This window comes from Planococcus citri, chromosome 3 (genome assembly GCF_950023065.1).
Source record: "Planococcus citri chromosome 3, ihPlaCitr1.1, whole genome shotgun sequence".
NCBI classification, from domain to species: domain Eukaryota; kingdom Metazoa; phylum Arthropoda; class Insecta; order Hemiptera; family Pseudococcidae; genus Planococcus; species Planococcus citri.
The window spans coordinates 20,590,060-20,608,861 of record NC_088679.1 but is presented as its reverse complement, the minus strand read 5'-3'; the positions used below and the strand labels follow the sequence as shown (position 1 = coordinate 20,608,861).

At 34.1% G+C, this 18,802-nt stretch overlaps 1 protein-coding gene and 1 long non-coding RNA gene across 6 annotated transcripts in view; one reads left to right on the top strand and one right to left on the bottom strand.

The window, feature by feature from the left end:
- The window catches only part of Pde6 (phosphodiesterase 6), a 229,210-nt gene that overhangs the window by 153,612 nt on the left and 56,796 nt on the right, over nt 1–18,802 (bottom strand). The window lies entirely within an intron of this gene.
- Nucleotides 6,348–7,174, top strand: LOC135841923 (uncharacterized). Its single transcript, XR_010558023.1, has 3 exons — nt 6,348–6,467; nt 6,745–6,882; nt 6,980–7,174. It is a non-coding gene; the product is annotated as an uncharacterized LOC135841923 (long non-coding RNA).

Here is an 18,802-nt window from a genome sequence, read left to right as displayed (position 1 = left end):
CTTTGAGAAATTTAAATTTCAATTACAATGAATGTTCTCTTAAGCTATCCAACCGTTTTTTGTACCTATTGGACACCATTTGAGAATCATTAAGGCGGAGGGAATAGATTAATTTTCATTCAATTCGGATGGGTAATTGCTGAGTAATTGCAATTTTAGTTCATTATTTTAATGCATTAAATCCTAAAAAAGGGAAAAGGGGACTTGTAGAACACCTGCCGCTCATTGTACCCTGCTATACCCCCAGTCTATTCCATCACCAGCTGTGTTTCATTGTACCCTGTTACACCCCCGGTCTGTTAGCTGTAAATTCCAAGTGGGAGTGGTTTGGTGGGGCGTTTACTAAACAAATATATTATTTTAATGCCCTAACCCTCGTAGCGAATTTGTGGCTGAGTGGTTAGGGCATGTAGGTAGGAATAGGAAATTTAGGGACCCAGGTTCGAATCCCCGTGAGGTAAGTAGGTAGGTGACGGATTTTTCGTAGGAAAATTGGATAGGTAAATGCTTTAGAGTTACCTACATATATAGTACATGATAATGGGGCAAAAATAATGCTGAAATTGAGTTATGAATTATGATATCATTTGCTAACTAAAAATTCATTTCATTAATTTTTTGTCTACCTATAGCCATAAGTATAGTAAGAATTACCTTGACATGAATAATTTTCAACTTTTTACTTATAATTTAAAAATTACTTCAAAATGAGTAATTAAACTAATTTTTGTACAATTGAAACATGTAATTTTTACTATCATGATTTAGTAAAAATTATTAAAACAAAATGATTTTTACTATTGGTACCTATAGCAAAATTTATTAAAATGATAAGTTTTACTATGTGATTACAGTAAAAATTATTGAATGGGATCTGGTACTTAATTGTGCCAAATACCCAGTATTTAGTTGAATTTTTTTGTAAAAATTACCCATATTTTTTTCGTGTAATTTAGAGGCAATGCAAATTCTTAACATATTTTATAAGATTTAATTCTTAATTTAGAATAAAAAGCAAGTTCTGAAAATTGGTTTGAAAATTTATAAATTTGAAGATAATGGAAATTCTAAAAAAAATAATATGAAAATTTGTATTTAGAGACGCTGAGAATTCCAAAAATTGATTAAAAGTTCTGTAAGTTGCAGATAATGTGAACTTGAAAATTATATGAAATAAGTATTGTAATATTTATGAAGAAGATGAGAATTCTGAAAAATTGGAGGCAATGTGAATTCCAAAAATTGAGTAAACATTTTACAATTTGTGGACAATATGAACTTGAAAATTGAATTTGAAATTTTTTAATTTAAAGACAATAAGAATTCTGAAAAATTATTCAAAATTTGACTAGGTATTTAGAGGCAATGTGAATTCTAAAAATTGATTGCAAATTTCCTAACTCAGCAGCAATGCAAAATTCTGAAAATTTATTGAAAACTTTATGAAATTGTAGCGATGGGGAATTCGGGAAATTGATTTGAAATTTTGTAAATTTTAAAACAATGCAAACTATGAAAAACAACTAGAAATTTCTTAATTTAGAAGCAATACAAGCTTATAAATTATTCTGAAATACCTATGAAAACACTGAAAAACAATTATTATTTTGAAGCAGTGAGAGTTTCAAAAATTCTCATCACTGTGACATGGTTGATTCACTTATGCACTACCTAGATGTAATAACGGTCATAGCTGTAGAAAAGGCAACTAGCTACGCACACTTTAAAAGAATGAGAGTATTCTACCAGGATTTTCATAATAATTAGGATACCGTAAACTGGGGTAACATTGAAGGATTTTTCAGTATTTTTTATGTTTAGAGGTATAAATGGCGGAGGTAGGGGAAATGTGTGTGGTGCTTTTGATAAAGCTATGTCAGCACTACGTTTTGGCGGTTACAGAAGTTGCCTACCTTTTTCCTGTCAAGCGCAAGAGCCAAAAGAAGTGCCCTTCAAAGTTACCCAGCGTTTGGGGTAACTTTGAAGACCCCTTGAAATGTGCTTCAATCAAGGTCAAAAATTATCAAAAACATGAGTATTCACTTTTTGGTCACTTTATACGCGTCAAGCACTTACAAAATGATCCATATTCACAATTGAATTTATGAAAGAGTGCTCCAAAATGATAATTTGGAATTTTTCTAGTTTTCAGGCGTTTTTCATGCATTTTGGCCAATTTGACCAAATTTTATGATTTTTTAATGATTTCAGAGCTGTTTTTCAAGTTTTCACATCGTTTTTAACAAGTTTACAAGCATTTTCATGCATTTTTGTCCAATTTTACCAAAATTTCATGATTTTTTTATGGACTTCAAAGTTACCCCAGTTTGAATATTATTTTTTTACTCCTCAGGGAACAACTTTGGCACATGAACAAATGCGCTAATTTATAGTCGGGAGATGTACCAACACATCTATAATGTCACTTGACTCGTTCTTTGAAAATTCAAAATTCCAGACACCAAGCTTTTCATGTTAATTAAAATTGATAAAAACAGCACTTTTTTTCGCTTGCTTTTTCACTGGTGTTGGAACCACTAGTTGAAAATGATAACATAGGAAAAATAATCGCCAAAGTGTACTCTATCCATTCCCGGTGTCAGAATTGTTCCATACTTCATAGTTCCACCGCCATGGAGCATAATATGATGAAAAACCGCACCCTTCAATGTTACCCCGCGATTTCAATGTTACCCCAGTTTACGGTAGTTAATAAGATACTGAATATGGTAATACATAGAATAACTTTTCCATATATTAAACCATCAAACAGATAATGAAGTCTTAATTTATTCGTAGGTCATTTTTTTATATCAAGTTCCTTATAACTATCTATTGATGATAATGATGATTGAAAAACTTTTTCAAATAATGGATAATAACGCGATCTAATGAGCAAAAATAGGAAACTTTGTTAATGCTATATTTTAATACACTCAAGTATAGATTACCTACACAGTGTAGGAAAATTAAACAGATTAGTTTGGACGGTCATCTTTGCGCGCGTATGACATACACTGCTCTTTACCTTGTTGATACCTATTGACAGAAGTTTTTTTTTAATCGGAACTTTCAATTACCTACTGTGAACATGAATTTTTCAAGTGCGTTGAATATTTTCAAAAGGTCTGCAAGACTTTCTCGAAGGTAAATGGATATTCTATAGGTATTTATTTTAAGATAAGTGCACCTAATGAGTATTAACACCGCTCTAATCTAATAACCAGGACTCGGATTTTTATGCTGGAGCATATTTTTTGTATGCATAGGGGATAGGGAATTTTTCAATTATCTCCACGATTCATGAAATTTCAAGTGAAATGAGCCTAATTTGTTAGAGCATATTTTGGCATATTTCACCATAAAAGCATATAAAAGCATATTTAGGCATTTTTTAGGGAATATTTTGCGTTTTTAGAGCATATTTTACGTTTTTAGCGGTTTTTAGGGAATATTTTGCTCAATTTCAAATTTTTGCATCAAACTACTATATTTTTGTGAAACTGGCAATAGCTCACTTGTACCTACTTAATTTTTTGTTCATTCTTTTTGTTTTTTACTCTTCTAATAATGGAACTAGAATTACCTTTTCGTAATTTTAAAACGCTCTGTTTTGCATTTTTGTTTGTGAATTCTTGGTATTACATAACAATATTACTAAAATCGTATAGGAATTGATTTTTCCTGTAAAACAATACCCATATCGTTAGGGAATATTTTTATTTTTTAGAGCATATTTTGGTATTTTTTAGGGAATATTTAAGCGCATATTTTGGATTTTTTAGGGAAAGAATATCCGAGCCCTGCTAATAACACCCATCGGCACCAGGAAGGAAGGTGCCTATTGAAAAAGACATGGTTCAAGGTTCAACACAATTTTTTTTTTAAATTGTTAACAAAATTCTGAAAAAATCATCAGAGGCAGAAAACACGCTGAAAAACACAAAAATTAGGTAGATACTTTTTTGGCCCCTTTACAGAATTTGGATATCCCTCGAAAGAGAATTTACATTTTTCAAAGTGAATTTTTGGAAAATACACGGTCATTGTTCTGCAATACCTCCACCATCACTGCCGAGAAATGACCCTGAATTTTTCAAATTTCTTTGATTTTATTAACAACGACCGTACAATTGACTTTGAAAAATTAAAAAGTAAATCCCTTTTGAAGGAGATCCAAATTCTCACAATTGTTAGATCTTGAAATTTTCAAACCAGGAATATTTGGACTCAGACTCAATTCAAGATCTGTGAGATGCAATTTTAGATCCGAGATCTACATAAAATCTAAAAACCCTATATCTACGCATATGTAATGTAGGTAATTACAGGAATATAAAATGTACTAGGGTGTACCTTATTTTGAAAAGTTCGAATTTTTTAGCTCCCACCCCCCAAAAACATGACCTCAGGTGAGAAAATAATTCCCTATTTTTTATTTTTCCCCTATCTGTAAAAAAAGTGGTGCCGGTAGCCCCCTAAGTGGGGAAAAATCAAAAAAATCAAAAAAAGTTCTATTCATGAAAATTTTTTGTTTCTGCGCCAAAATGTTTCTAAATAATCCCCTTTTTAAGAAAAAAATTTCCCCGGCCCTTCAAACCATATTGGCCCCCTAGTAAGGAGCCCCTCAAAGTTTAAAAAATCACAAAAAATGATAATAAATCAAAGTTTTGGAAAATTTGATGAAAATATCTCATTTTCACATTAGAATTGTTCTACATAACCCCCTTTTCAAGAAAAAACCATTGTTGGACTCCCAAATGATTTTGGCTCTCTTGCATGGAGCCCCTCAAATTTGGGAAAAATAAAAAAATATATTAAAAATTGATGTCTGTAGAAATTTTTTGAAAATTTTTCATTCATGTGCAGAATCTTTCTGAATAAAATTTTTTTCAAGAAAAACCTTCCCCCGGTCTCCCAAACCATGTTGGTTACCTATAAAGCCCCTCAAAGTTGAAAAAAAAATCAACAAAAAAATGAAAAATTCATATCTATGCAAATTTTTTGATAATGTTTCATTTCTGAGCAGAGTACTTTTAGATAACCACTTTTTTTAAGAAAAGCATCCTTTTGTCCTCCAAATGATGGTGGTCCTCTTTTATGAGGCCCCCAAAATTGAAGAATATTGAGAAATATGAAAATTGATGTCTATAGGTAGGTACCTACTCGTAATTAGGTGACAATTTTTCATCACTGTGCAGATTGCTTATAGATACCTAATTCTTTTTTCCAGAAAACCCTTTTCTCTGTCCCCTCTACAATACTCACCACCTACATAAATGATAGAGATCCACAAAGTTGAATTTTTTTTGGAATGGTGGTGAAGTCTCCTCTGCAAAGATAGTTTCAAGTCATGGATATGTTTTTTTGCTCTAAACTTGAGATTGAAATCTCATTGATAGGGATTCTTGACGATTTTTTCCAAGTTTTCAAGTCTTAACATTACAAAATATCAGAACGTCAATAAGTCTTCTGTGAAAATTTGACATAGATAATTTTATGACAAAACGTCCGCTTCAATGTTTCTCAAAGTCAAAATTCAGAAATTCGTCCATTTTGTACAAGTTTTTAAAAGTCTGACATAGGTAGTGCTTTTCTGATGAAGATCGACCAAATCCAAGGATTAAAATATGGAAGAAAAAAATGTAATAAATAATAATATTCATCTTTTTTCATTTTCTGGGGAATGAGACAAGTTCCTCCTTTTCATCATGTAGACAGGTCATAAAATATTTAACAGTATTTCTAATGAAAATGGACCAAATCCATGGATTATGATGTGGAAAAAAAAAACGTAAAAATTTCAATTTTTCTGATTTCTTTTATATCTTGAGATGGGGGGGGGGAGGTGTGCTACCTAGCACGACTCATTTTTACTAACGTGATTGGAGACATTTTTCTTGTGAAACCAGACAACAATTTAGGGCGTCATTAAATATTTTTTCACTAGTATGTACTATGTAGGCATAAATATGAGCTCTCCCCTCTAATCCACTGGTTAGTCTTGGGTGGAGATAGAGGGCTAAAATTGGTATATAGGTTGATTTTACGTAAGTAAGGACTTAACTGAGGGGTTAGAACTAGAAAGTTCACAATTTTAAAAATTTTGCCTGATACTTCGATTTTTTCATATATGGGAAAATTGGGGGGCCCCGGGCACGACTTTTTTTTCACTTAGGGGGTTGACATTTTCAGGGTATTATTTTCTCACCTGTGGTCATGTTTTTGGGGGGTGGGAGCGGAAAAAATCGAAATTTTTTTTTTCACTATACAAATAAGGTACACCCTAGACCCACTTGATTTACAGTATAGCTAGGTATCTGTTATGATTCAATGCTTTCAGGAATTATTTCACGCATCCACAATACAAATATTTGATGGAGCCGTTTCGTGCAACGTATCCCCATATGAAGAAATTTCTTTTGGAAAGAGTGGAAGGAGAAGGACCTAAGCAAGTTATTGGTGAAGTTAGTATACATACTTAATTGATGATCTAATACATATAGTGATGAAAAGTGAATATGGTCAGCACTATCCATGCTGCATCACAGGTGCGCGGAAGATGGGGGGGAGGGGGCAGTCTACATAATTTGATTGTGCTTCGTTTGTGCACGCTCCCATAATGAAGTTGAATTGATTGGAGCTGGAGACACAGTGTTTTATGTAATAAAATTGTAAAGTCAATTCGAAGGGTCCGAAATAATCTATTCATGTAAGTAAAGTTAACGAGAAGTCATATTTTAGGTGCTGGATTACCAACTGGATTTAGGTCGTTTTTTACGGGCTGCAATAGTTCTCAAAGTTTACGAGGCGATGAAGTTACCACATCCTGAACCTAACACGATCCACACTGCTCACGCTATGGCGTGGATTACTGAACTGGTAGGTACTACGCACATTTTCTGAAATAAAAAACCAGTGTGCATAAAACTATTTGAAGCTGAGCTGATGGTGTGAATTGAGATGGTGTATATTTCAGGTACAGGCACCAATTGTTATCGAGGATGACGTAGTAGATAATTCTTTATTGAGAAGAGGTAAACCGCCCTATTATGTGGGGAAATCCCAGGCACATTGCATGGTAGTAGTCCGGTGGTTAAATGAATCACCTCACATATTATTGAATGATTGGCTAGGAAAATATCCGTTCTTTGAATCGGCTTCTAATGTATTAACTGAAGTAAGTAGAACAATACCAAACCATATTTTGTATTATATACCTACTTACTTACGGGAGTAAAATATGTTACATCTCTGCTCCTACAACTAAACTGATATACATGAATGTTTTTGAATAAAAATGTGGTATTAAATTCTGAACTGAAATCGTGTTTTGAGAAGTAAAAAAAACATTTTTTTTTCCGATGTGCGGAGCTTACTTTTGGATTTACATGCACATTTTTTGAGTTTGAATAATAGATTATCAGAAAGTTTGATTCTGAAAAAGAAAAATTAACAGGCCTGAGCGAAGCGAAAGCCGAAGCTTTTGAAAATTAATTGAAGCATACGTTTCCAAAACGCACCAAGTCCATTTTCAAAGATTCTGAGGTTGCAAGGCTATCTAGCATAAAGTTGCAGCCCAAAATGGCTGATTTTTTGATATGTTGTGCCCAAGGGTCTTGGCTAAAACATATCAAAAAATCAGCTAATTTGGATCATTTCTACGTTTCCAAATTGTACTAACTACGTACCATGAATTTCTTATCAATATTTTTTTGGACTTGGTGCGTTTTGAAAACGTATGCTTCAATTAAGTATAATCCATGTAGTTACCCAGTAAATTATGATTTTTTTTACAAGAAGTCAATGTCGTAATTCCATTCGACATTTTTAAGAGTTAGATACCTCTATCTTGAACGGGTGCCGAAATTTAGAAATAGAAAAACTGTACTTAGCTTGAGAAAAGCGAGGGCAAAATATTTCAAAAATGTGCTATTAAGTTTTTAGAAAGTCGTCGAATAAGTCTCTTTCTAGACCGAAAATTGTTAAAATTTATCAATAACGTCATATTTTTACCAAAGCTGGTGGTCCGAAACGATTTTGGGATTGGGTTTCGGTTTTGGGATCAAAATTTATTCATTTCGGGATCGGATTTGTTTTAGTTTTGTTTTTCTAAATTTTTATTTCAGTTTCGAGATTGGAAAAAATTTTTCGGTGCCGGTTTCGGGATTTTCATTTTAACCAATTTCAAGTTCACATTGACTAATGGACCCACCAAGGGGTTTAAAAAATGGGAGTTTTTGAATGCATGTGCATTGCAGTACAGTGGAGAAATTTTAATAGTCAAATTTTAACGATGACCCTGAGCTCAAGGGGGAGAGTCGAGACACCCCAACCCCTCTCGGCTACGCCTCTGTCCGAAATTGTACATACAATTCGGGGGTGGTATACAGCTGATTTTGTATGTACTATGTCCGAAGTGTCCGGGATCAAGCGTGAATATTTCTTTTTTATCGGGCTTTTGGTTCGTTCCATGCCCGGAGGGTCCGGACAAAGTGTTCGACTGCTTCGAAGTAGGTAAGAAATCCAATGTAATATTCGCTATATTATATTCTCATCATACGTACTGAGAATATCATCAGACCAACCATTTTTGAGTATCATATTTGTAAGTTTTGAATAATTTTGTTTATTTTTTGCAAATCAGAAAATTTTCCGAAATAAACTCTGCTAAAAGCACCCTAATTTCTGACATTTTCTGTTTTTTTCAAATCATTAAAATGTATTCATTTTCACATTCATGGCTTATTTAGGTACTATAGGTATACATATCGGAAAAATTAAAAAAACTATTATTGGTGTCCAAAATTACCTACAATGTCTAAAATTAATGCGGTCGATAGTACTTATTCACTTGAAATCTTTCCAAAACTTGTTCCTTTTTAAAGTGTACATAGTTAAGTATACCGAATCCGAATTGACTGAAAATTAGCAAAGAGCCCGCATGAAATCAAGATACCATAATTTGATCAAAAACTGGCACAAAACACTTAACTTTGCAGCACCAGCACTCAAACCCAAACCTAACCCAAAACCTCAGTTTTTTACAAATGTTGGTCCAAAACCCGACCCTGGCCCTAAACTCAATTGGGATAACAGCCCTGATGAAGTAATCTCAATAGTTGAAGTACCTATGTACCTAAGTGATTGGTAGATAATTACCTACTTGATGAAGTTACAAATCACTTCAAAAATTCTGTTTGGTTCTTTCAGTGTATTTTAACATCATGTAATTTCCAACTGCTTGAAAAAGCAATACTTGAATCAGAACTTATGAATCATGTCAGAAATAAAAATATACCGTGGGAATATTATAAACACTACTGTATCTATAGTAGTTATTACTGCAGCGTGCTCCCTTTTCGACTTGCTGCTTACGCGGTGAGTTATCTGTAGGTACCTATTTTGTATGTAGTTTAAGAAACGTGATATGATTTTACTTCATAGTTAACTTAGTTCTGATTTTAGGCTAGAAGATCAGAATTACCTTTTGACGATGACATATACGACATCCTGAAAGATATAGCTCATCTCTTGAAAATTTTTGTAAGTTGACTTGAAGTTTTGTCTAGTTGCGAAATGGGAATGATATGTATTTTTTTCCAAACCGAGCTCGGCTAAATGAACTTACATGGTTATTGGTATTTTTCAGAACGATGGTTTTGTATTGGCTATTGACGATGCATCCCCACCTGGTAAAGATTTGGACGAAGACATAAAAGATAAGAAATTGACTTTTACATTGACATACTTGATGAATAATGCCACGGATGAAGATAAAGATATCATAGTGGTGTGTGATACTTATTTTATTGTATTGGTTTCGCTAATACCTATATTTTTGAAGTCTCACTGAGAAGCTATTTTACAAGACCTCTTCATTTTGCGGCTTCAACATTTTTCCTGCAAAAATTCAACAGGATCAAATATTTTTCTTCTGAACCGCCGTCTTTCTCCTCTAAATGTAGGATTAAAGATCAGAGGTTTGTTCCAATCCTCATCTCTTATAGAGAACTATTCACATTAAAAATACAAATATTATGATTCAAAAAACCGCGTCGATAACCCTGCTGAAATACATAATATACCTATTCTGTACAATTCCTACATTCAAGGATGGAAATTGAAATTCTAAGATTTATCCATAAGTGATATGCACATGTGGTGAACCAAGACCTCAAAATTATAAAAATTGTATCCTGATATCCTGATCATGTACATAATTATGTCCATCAGTGCAAAGAGAAACTTACTGAAATTTTTGATTTTCAGAATAACTATGGCGATGTTGAGACAATGCGCAAACTGATGGAAAAATACAAGGTTGCAGAAGGATTTAAGCTGTACAAAAGTGACTTATCAAAATCAATCGATAAGAGAATTGAAAGAGTCTCAAACGAACATAAACTTCAAGACGGCTTAATAGCGCTTCATGATACTCTAAAAGCATTTCCTTCAAGGGATGCGGTCAACAAAAAATTGGATGTCTGAGCAAACAAATAATTGAATTTTGGTCAACTTTAGAGTTGCCGTTGAGACGAAACGAGACGATACGATACGCGTTATTTCTCGCCGTGTCTCGTCTCGATTTGGTATCGTTGGATTTTTGTTGCGTCTCGTTTTTTAAAAACCGAGATGGGCACCGCAAGCGTAACGTTTAGGGTATGGTCGACTGCTGCGCGTAATTCTTATCAGGGTGTTAAGATCAAAATTTTTTTGCGATCTTTTCGGGTTTTGGTTTTTGTGTTCTTTTTGTGAGTTTATCCACATTTGAGCCGATTTTGGGAGAGACACCTCAAGAGTGGTTTTTAACCAGCTTTTTTCAAAATTAAAAAATCCAAAAAATCAAGTTTACTCCCATAAATGGCGGAATTCGGTCTCGGGAGGTTAGTTGTGGATGAAATACAGCAATTCGCGCAAATTTAAAAAATGTCCTCACAAATGGAAACCCTTTGTTTTTTTGGATTTTCTATTTGAAAAAAGTTGGTCATAAAACAATCACCATGAAGTCATAATGAAAGTAACATCTATACAGATGTGTTTTTAAAAATTAAATTTTCGTTTCAAAATGGATTTTTTACGTACCAAAAAAAAAAATACATACTCGTATATTCATCACTTTTACATTTCGTACGAGGCCTGCAGAATCATTTGCTGGTAAGTATAATACATAAATACGTCTACCATAAAAAGTCATTTCATCAATAAGTGTTTATTTAATTGAAATATAAACAATGAGTACTCAGTATCATATTAACGTACAATAATAATAGTTTAAACTTTTTTAAAGAATGACGTTATTTTTGTTTGTCTATTCCTGTTGACAATTTTTTTTATAGTTGACGCATACTCATTATGCATTTGCACTTCCGCCGGTGTTCCACATTTTTTCACGAAATCGCCTAACAATTTTACCTGGTGATAAATATTGCTAACGCAGTAAGTTGTCTGGATTTTTATTTTTTTCCGTGACAAATCCAATGATTTCTCATCTTCATTTTGTTCTGGCAATGGCTCATTGGGTTGCGCTGATTCAACTTGTTCTGATGTTGGGTAAAATGGCTCAAAGGGTTTATCTAAGTCAAAGAAGCTTGTTAGGAATCGTTCCATTCGTTCCGTTCGTTCCATTTTATTTCGCGTACGTCAAAATTCACGCAGAAAAACAAATTAAAAGAAACAATTAACACCTTTTTTCAACTCTGGATCGTCAAAATTCACGCAGAAAAACAAATTAACCTAATCTGAGTGGTATTGAAATCAAAAATAGTTTATGAATTTTCAAACAACCATAAATTTTTTCATTTCTAGGAATTGTTAAATTTAAAATTGAGTAATTAATGGCTGTGAGCGTGACTCTACTGGTCAAAATTCTATCAGAATTGAAATATTACGCCAGTTACTGTTCAATATTGATCGATATGTTCCTCTAACAGTGTCGGAATCATCGCATACCTCCCACCCCCTCATGGGGGCAGACCCCTAAAATCTGGAGTCGATGAAAAACCCACTTATGGGACTGAAATTCTGTAAATATGTACTTTTCTGGTCATGGGAATATATATAATGGTCCATTTCATCGATTACATTTCTCACCCCGCCCCCGCCCCTCCCCCTTTATTTCCAACGGTATGTTTGTTATCATTGTGAGATGAAGGCAGGGGTGACCATTTGTCAAAAATTCAACGATTGCTTCTTGCTCGAACCAAACGCCCCCAGAGCTTCATGAACATTTTAACATTTTTTTCGTCATTTGAAAAATTCTCAATACCAAGTCTTCAGAGAAGCAAGGAGCAGAGTCTTCTCATTTCGATAACTTCATGCACGAATGATAATGAAATTTTTGAAAAAACTGATTTTCACGAGTCTAAAAATTTGTTTCATTCAATAATAGGCTATTTTTGGATAGAACATTTTCAATATCAGATTATTAACTATAATTTTAGGCATTTAAGTTTTTCAAAATTAAAATTCTTTTTAAAATTTTTGAATATTTCTTGACTTTTTCTGCTCCTGTACGTTTGGACTCAATTTACACTAATTTCCTTCTTTTTATGGCAAATTTTCAAGCTCCTACTTTAGTTAATACTCATATTCTTTAAAAACTCTCACGTTCTCAAAAAAAATTGCAATTGTTCAAAAGTTAAGAAAATTCTCATTAGAAAAGTTCTCGAATTGAATCACCTATGAACAATTTAAACTCCACACAAAGAGGTTCGTTTTGTTGTTTTAGCCCATCTATAGGATCCTAATATTTCCGATTATAAATAATCAATAGATACCTAAACGCAAAAAATTAACAAACAGAAAATCCGAATTTAATTTTTAATACATCGTCGAAGAGCACAAATAAATTCCGAGTTTACCCAATCATGCACACAAAGTTGTGCCCGTGCATTTGCGGGTGACAGGCGATTGCGTAGCAAGGTTAGAATATGACCGGCTCTTGAAAATAAACGTTCTGCGGGAACGCTGGTGGCGGGGGTGCTCAGAAAATCGCGGGCCATACGCGCCAATTTCGGGAATCGAACTTCATTTAAACTCCACCATTTCAAGATATCAACACTTTCGCCTTCCAGAGGCTCCATCAGGTATTGCTCAATTTCATCTTCAAGATTACCAGTTTTCGAATTCCTATTTTCATAGATTTTGGAGTAATCCAGTTTTACCCGTTTTCTGGAAGGTTCAACACCAGTACTGGATACACTGCTACTGCTACTGCTACTGCTACAGGAAGTTGAAACGCTGCTGTCATCGTAATTCGTTTTTAAAATTTGTAGAAACATCTCATACGAGGTTTCACCCAATTCGATTCCCCAATGAGTTTTACTGAACCCAGTTTTTTTATAGCGGGGATCTAACAATAAAACCACACCATATATCCAATTTGAAGCCTGGTAGTGCTTGATGAGTTTATTTTTGCACGCATCCAACCCGTTCATCAATATTGAGCGTACAGTATTAGCTTTGTTGCACGTATCCAATTTGGATTCATTCTGTAGTTTTATTATATTCTCGTCTATTACATCAAGTAACAAATTAAATGAAACTATAACCGATGGGAGAGTAACATACTTCTCCGCACTCAAAGTTTTGGATACTTCCTCGAAGGGTGAAAGGATGTCAACTAACTCCTTCAGCAACGTCCATTCAGCGGCTTCAAGTTTATATTTCTTGAGAACAGTATATGTAGATAAAAGAAATTTTAGAGCATCTTCTAACTCAATGGCAGTATCTAACATTTGAACCGTAGAATTCCACCGAGTTCGGCAATCTATCTTTGGAGATTGGAATTTAATTTGTTTTGTAGTACAGATATCAGAGAGAACATTACGCCACTTTTGCGATTTTTTTAAAAATTTAAACAAATTACGTACTTTACTAACGCATTTGAAGTCTACACAAGCATCATCATCACATGAAGAGGTACTTGAATTTTCATCGTCATCGTCGCTTGCATCATCCTCAAAATTCGTGAATGAATCATCATTTTCAGGAATAAGAGAACAGTCAGGGTCACCATCTTCAGCTGTTTCATCCTCTTCCAAACTTTGAGGGATCCCTATTTCCTTAATTAAATCCTGTACCCCTAAGTTCAAAATGTGTGCATAGCATTTGAAGTGCTTGTTCTTATAATCAAACTCAATGTTTTCGTTTTTTAGTAAAATTTCTAGGTGTCTAAGAAATGAGGTATTGTTAGACGCGTTGTCCAGGGTAAATCCTTGAACTTTGTGAGCAATATCGCAATCTTTTAAAACACGCAGAATGATTTCGGCAATCGATTGCCCATCGTGCTTACCGCGGCTTGGTACGAAGTCAATTGTGACAGACTGCAATTTCCAGTCACTATCGATAAAATGCCCAGTAATGCCGTAGTACGACTCCATATTAACTGAACTCCATCCATCGACTGTGAATGATATTTTGCTACTAACTTCTCGTAACGCAGATTTCATCGCATTTTTCAACAAGGCGTAGTGTTGAAGTTGAACCATACCATTTGTAAGCGCTGTTTTTTTTGGAATTTGCAAGTCTTCTAAGCGCGCCTTATTTACACTACGTAATAAATTTTGGGTACGTTCGTCATCGAAAAAATTAAAAGGAAGAGATTTCGCAGCAACCCATTCAACAAATTTTGAATTCAAATCCTATTGAAAATTAAAAAAAAAAATTAGATTTATCTCCTCAAAATTTTAAAATAATTATTCAACTAATATGTCATCATTTTTTAATTTATTTGCATTGGTTTAACAGTGTGAAAAATTTACCTTGGGAAAGAGAAATCCATCCTCAGCCTCAGTTTCTTCAAAATTAATTTCTTTGTGGTGTCTTTGGAGATGTTTCCTTAGACTGGTTGTGTTTTTATCTTTCATTTTTACAACAAAATTACAACTTTTACATTCCCCTTGCTTATCGTTACCATGGCTATTAATTATAAAGTACTTCGAGTACTCGATTTTCTTTCTAGATGTAGGTGCCATAATTAACAGTACACATATTTCTTTGGATAATGTTTATTCCATTCGAGAGAAAACAAATAAAATAGTGATAAAAAATTAATTTCTGTTTTGCGACCACATATTTCTTTGGATAATGCTAAAGCGCTATAAAGGGAAGTACTCGCATACGCCAATCACTAAAGCTAAAATTGATTCTAAAAACTAATTTCAATACGCTACGAAGTACTGCAGGTGAATTTGCAAGTCTTTTTGGAGCTTCCAGCGAATTTTTGAAAATTCCCAAAACTTCCAGCAGATTTTTGAAACTTTTAAATTTTTACAAAATTTCATCAAATGGAGATGGAAAGCTGAAATTTACTCTACACTCCAATTTTAACACCCTCTGAAGACGACTTCAGGTGTGTTCAAGTCATTTTAGGGCCTCCAGCGACTTTTTTGAAAATTACTGGAGCCTCCAGTAGATTTTTGAAACTTGAAATTTCCCCAACATTAATTTATCAAATGGAGTTGGCAAGCGGACTCATAATGACGTATGCGAGTACTTCCCTTTATAGCGCTTTAGATAATGCAATCAAAAAATGATACGACGCGAGGAACGCCGCGACGCCTGCACATTACCTAATTGTATTGAAAACCAAACGAGACAGAGCGAGACACGGCGATACGCAACACGCGTATCGTTTTTTGCAACATTTCCAAAACGCGTATCGTATCGTCTCGTTTCGTCTCGACGGCAACTCTAGTCAACTTGCAATAACAATGTCGTCGTCGTGGTTCCTTGTCCTTTACAGGACATTAGAAATCATCGATCCTTTACAGGACATTAGAAATCACATTTTTGTGGTACCCTAGCAGGGTGAGGCGAATGCCTTTGCCACTGCGATTATTCTGGGGAATCGACGTTGTTTTGAGCTTTCATGTAGTAGCTCAGGGGTGCTAACCTTAATTATTTTAGTTACAATTACGGTTTCACTCCAATTTTTCCTTGAAATTTTTCGGTTTTCGGTTCGGTTTTGAAACTCAAATTTTCGTTTTTTGGTTTCGGTTTCGATCTTATTTACAAAAATTTCGGTTTCAGTTTCGGTTTTCGGTTTTTTTTCTGTTTCACATAATTTTTTTTTTCAAATAATATCCTCGATTCAAAATTTCTCAATCTCAGGAAACAAAGTACCTATGGTAATTTTATAATAATTGTAAAAAAGTAAAACAATGAATGGCAAAAAAATGTACCTAAAAAAAAACTGAAAAAAAACCCAAACCGAAAACCAAAATAAATTATATCGGTTTAGGTTTCGATTTCACTCACACTGCTTAATTATGCTTGTTATGGTTTTTTTTACGGTTTTTAAAAAACCTATGAAATTTCAGTTTTTGTTTTCAGTTAGGGTTTGAAAATGGCTAAAATTATGAATCTTGTTCGGGTTTTGGTTACGGTTTTCGGTTTGTTAAATGCACTACAATGTAGGTATACATTACATGTTAACGCCTGCGTCTCTAGCGGGATTTGAACCCACGACCTCTTGTTCAGAAAGCCATTGCTCAACCCACTACGTCACGGAGCATGCAATAACAATAGGTAGTGCAAATAAATAGAACAATGAACATGTAGGTAGGTGTATTTTATTTCACTCAGTCACCCGTAACCAGGGCTGGTGACCGAAACAATCGTTTTGTTCTGTTCCGTTCATGAACAAATCACTTCGCACTTTTACTGTTCTGTTCCGTTCCGTTCCATTTGTTCTGTTCTGTTTCTGTTCTGTTCTGTTCTGTTCTGTTCTGTTCCGTTCCATTCTATCAGGAAGGGGGGGGGGTATCCCACCTAGCAGAAAAAGTTTGAACATCAAATTTACAATTAACATGCAAAATTTGACACCATTGTCACCATCCAAAAAAATTCTAAAAATTTTAAAAATTAAAGTGCATTTTGTTTCTAATTTTTTGATGAATTTTTTAAACTCAAATTTGGTCCCAAAATGAGAAAAAAATCAAAATTTTTCAAAATTCATCTAGAAAACCCGAAATTTGGAAAGTGCTATAGGTAATCTTGTCTTGCCAAATCAATTGAAAATGATTTTCAGCCATTTTGAGCAATTCTGCACTTTCTGCAACCTTACAGCAGATTTGTGACCTTTTGAGTTTTGAGAATCAAAATTTCCACTAAATTTTACCAAATGAACATGGAATTTGGAAAGCTGAAATTCACACTATCCCCCCATTGCAACCTGCTGAGTTGGCTAATACTGTGTCGATAATTTGTTCTGTTCTGTTCTGTTCTTCTGTTCTTCTGTTCCGTTCCATTTTTTTTTTCTGTTTTGTTCTGTTCACGATCACTTGTGATAGTGCATATGGCTAACCTGGTGTCAACACACAATTAGGGTCTACTACTCGTGGTAACACTGCTTCCGTCCTCGTATAAGCGGAGCTCCGTCAGAGCTACGCGCCAGGGAACATTGCCAGTTCGGTCTTATATGTAGCTAGGAGAAGCACACATGTGTTGATCCGAGCTCATTCGCCCTGCTCAAGAGGACAAAGGACAGCTCGTCATCCGCCTTCAGTTTAATTACCATTCTTTATATGTTTAAATGAGTTAATTTACCCGTTCGCGGGAGTTTTGTTAATGTACCCCTCGTGGGAGTTCGGTTAATGTTTAATATACCCCATTGTGGGAGTCTTTTGTGTAAATATACCCTTTAAGGGAGTTCTTCGTGTTTATTGACGTCATATTTTGTTCTGTTCTGATTTTGTTCATTTTGTTCTGTTCCGTTATTCTCAATAAGATTTTTTCCTGATTTTTTTATTGTTCCGTTTATTTGTTCCGTTCTGTTCCGTTCCACCAGCCCTGCCCATTACACATAATTTTACATAGGAGTCTCATTTATTCATTTTGAAAAAATAATCCTCATAAACAGTATTTGCCTGGATCATTCGCCTTTGTTTTTTTTTTATGATTGAGGTTTGTTGCAAGGGCTCTGATTTATCAAGTTATCATCATTATATTTCATATCAACTTATGGCGAAAAAATTACCCAAATATGCACGCAGAGTAATAGATTTGCGAGTTTTTTCACCCCTCAATATTATAGGTAGAGTAGGTAGTAGGTACCTACGTCAATTATTCATCTTTGAGTACCTACTTATAATAATTTGTTATCAAGTATATGTATTATGTAGCAAATGATGAGCTTATTGTACCAGAATTTTCATGATAATTAGTGGTAATAAGTATGTATAATACTGAATATGGCAGTACAGAACAACTTTCCACTTTATGTAATAAACCATCAAACAGTAATGATCTCTTAATTTATTTGCAATTATCACCCTTAATATGTATACGGTACTAACAGATTCCAAATTCATTTTTTATGGATTTTTCAAAGTCAAAATTTTACCAAATTGTCGCGAAAGGCTGAAATTTGGTTTGTACCATTTTTCTGAGTTAATAGCTGATTTCTCCAGTAATCTTTTAAGAAAATAAAAAAATTCTGAATTTGAAGTGATACAAAATGGTTTTGAAAAAATCGATCAAAAAGGTCATATAGATCGATGGCTAATCCGGTTTTATGCTAAATTTTAATTATACTCTAAATACTCATGTACAATTCACAAGCATAAAAAAATTGCAAAAATCGAGATGAAGGCTTCAAAATTTGCTGCCTCCAAAAATTTGCCACCCTAGGCAGCTGCCTAAGTTGCCGCTGCGTAAATACTGCCCTGTTCAAAACCACCACCAAACGACTCGAGAAGTTGAAAACAGAGAGTAAAAACCAACTTTCAGCATTTTAGTAGGTACCTCAATTTGATCTTTTTATTTTTTTTCTTGAGAAGTAAGCATAGCAATATTT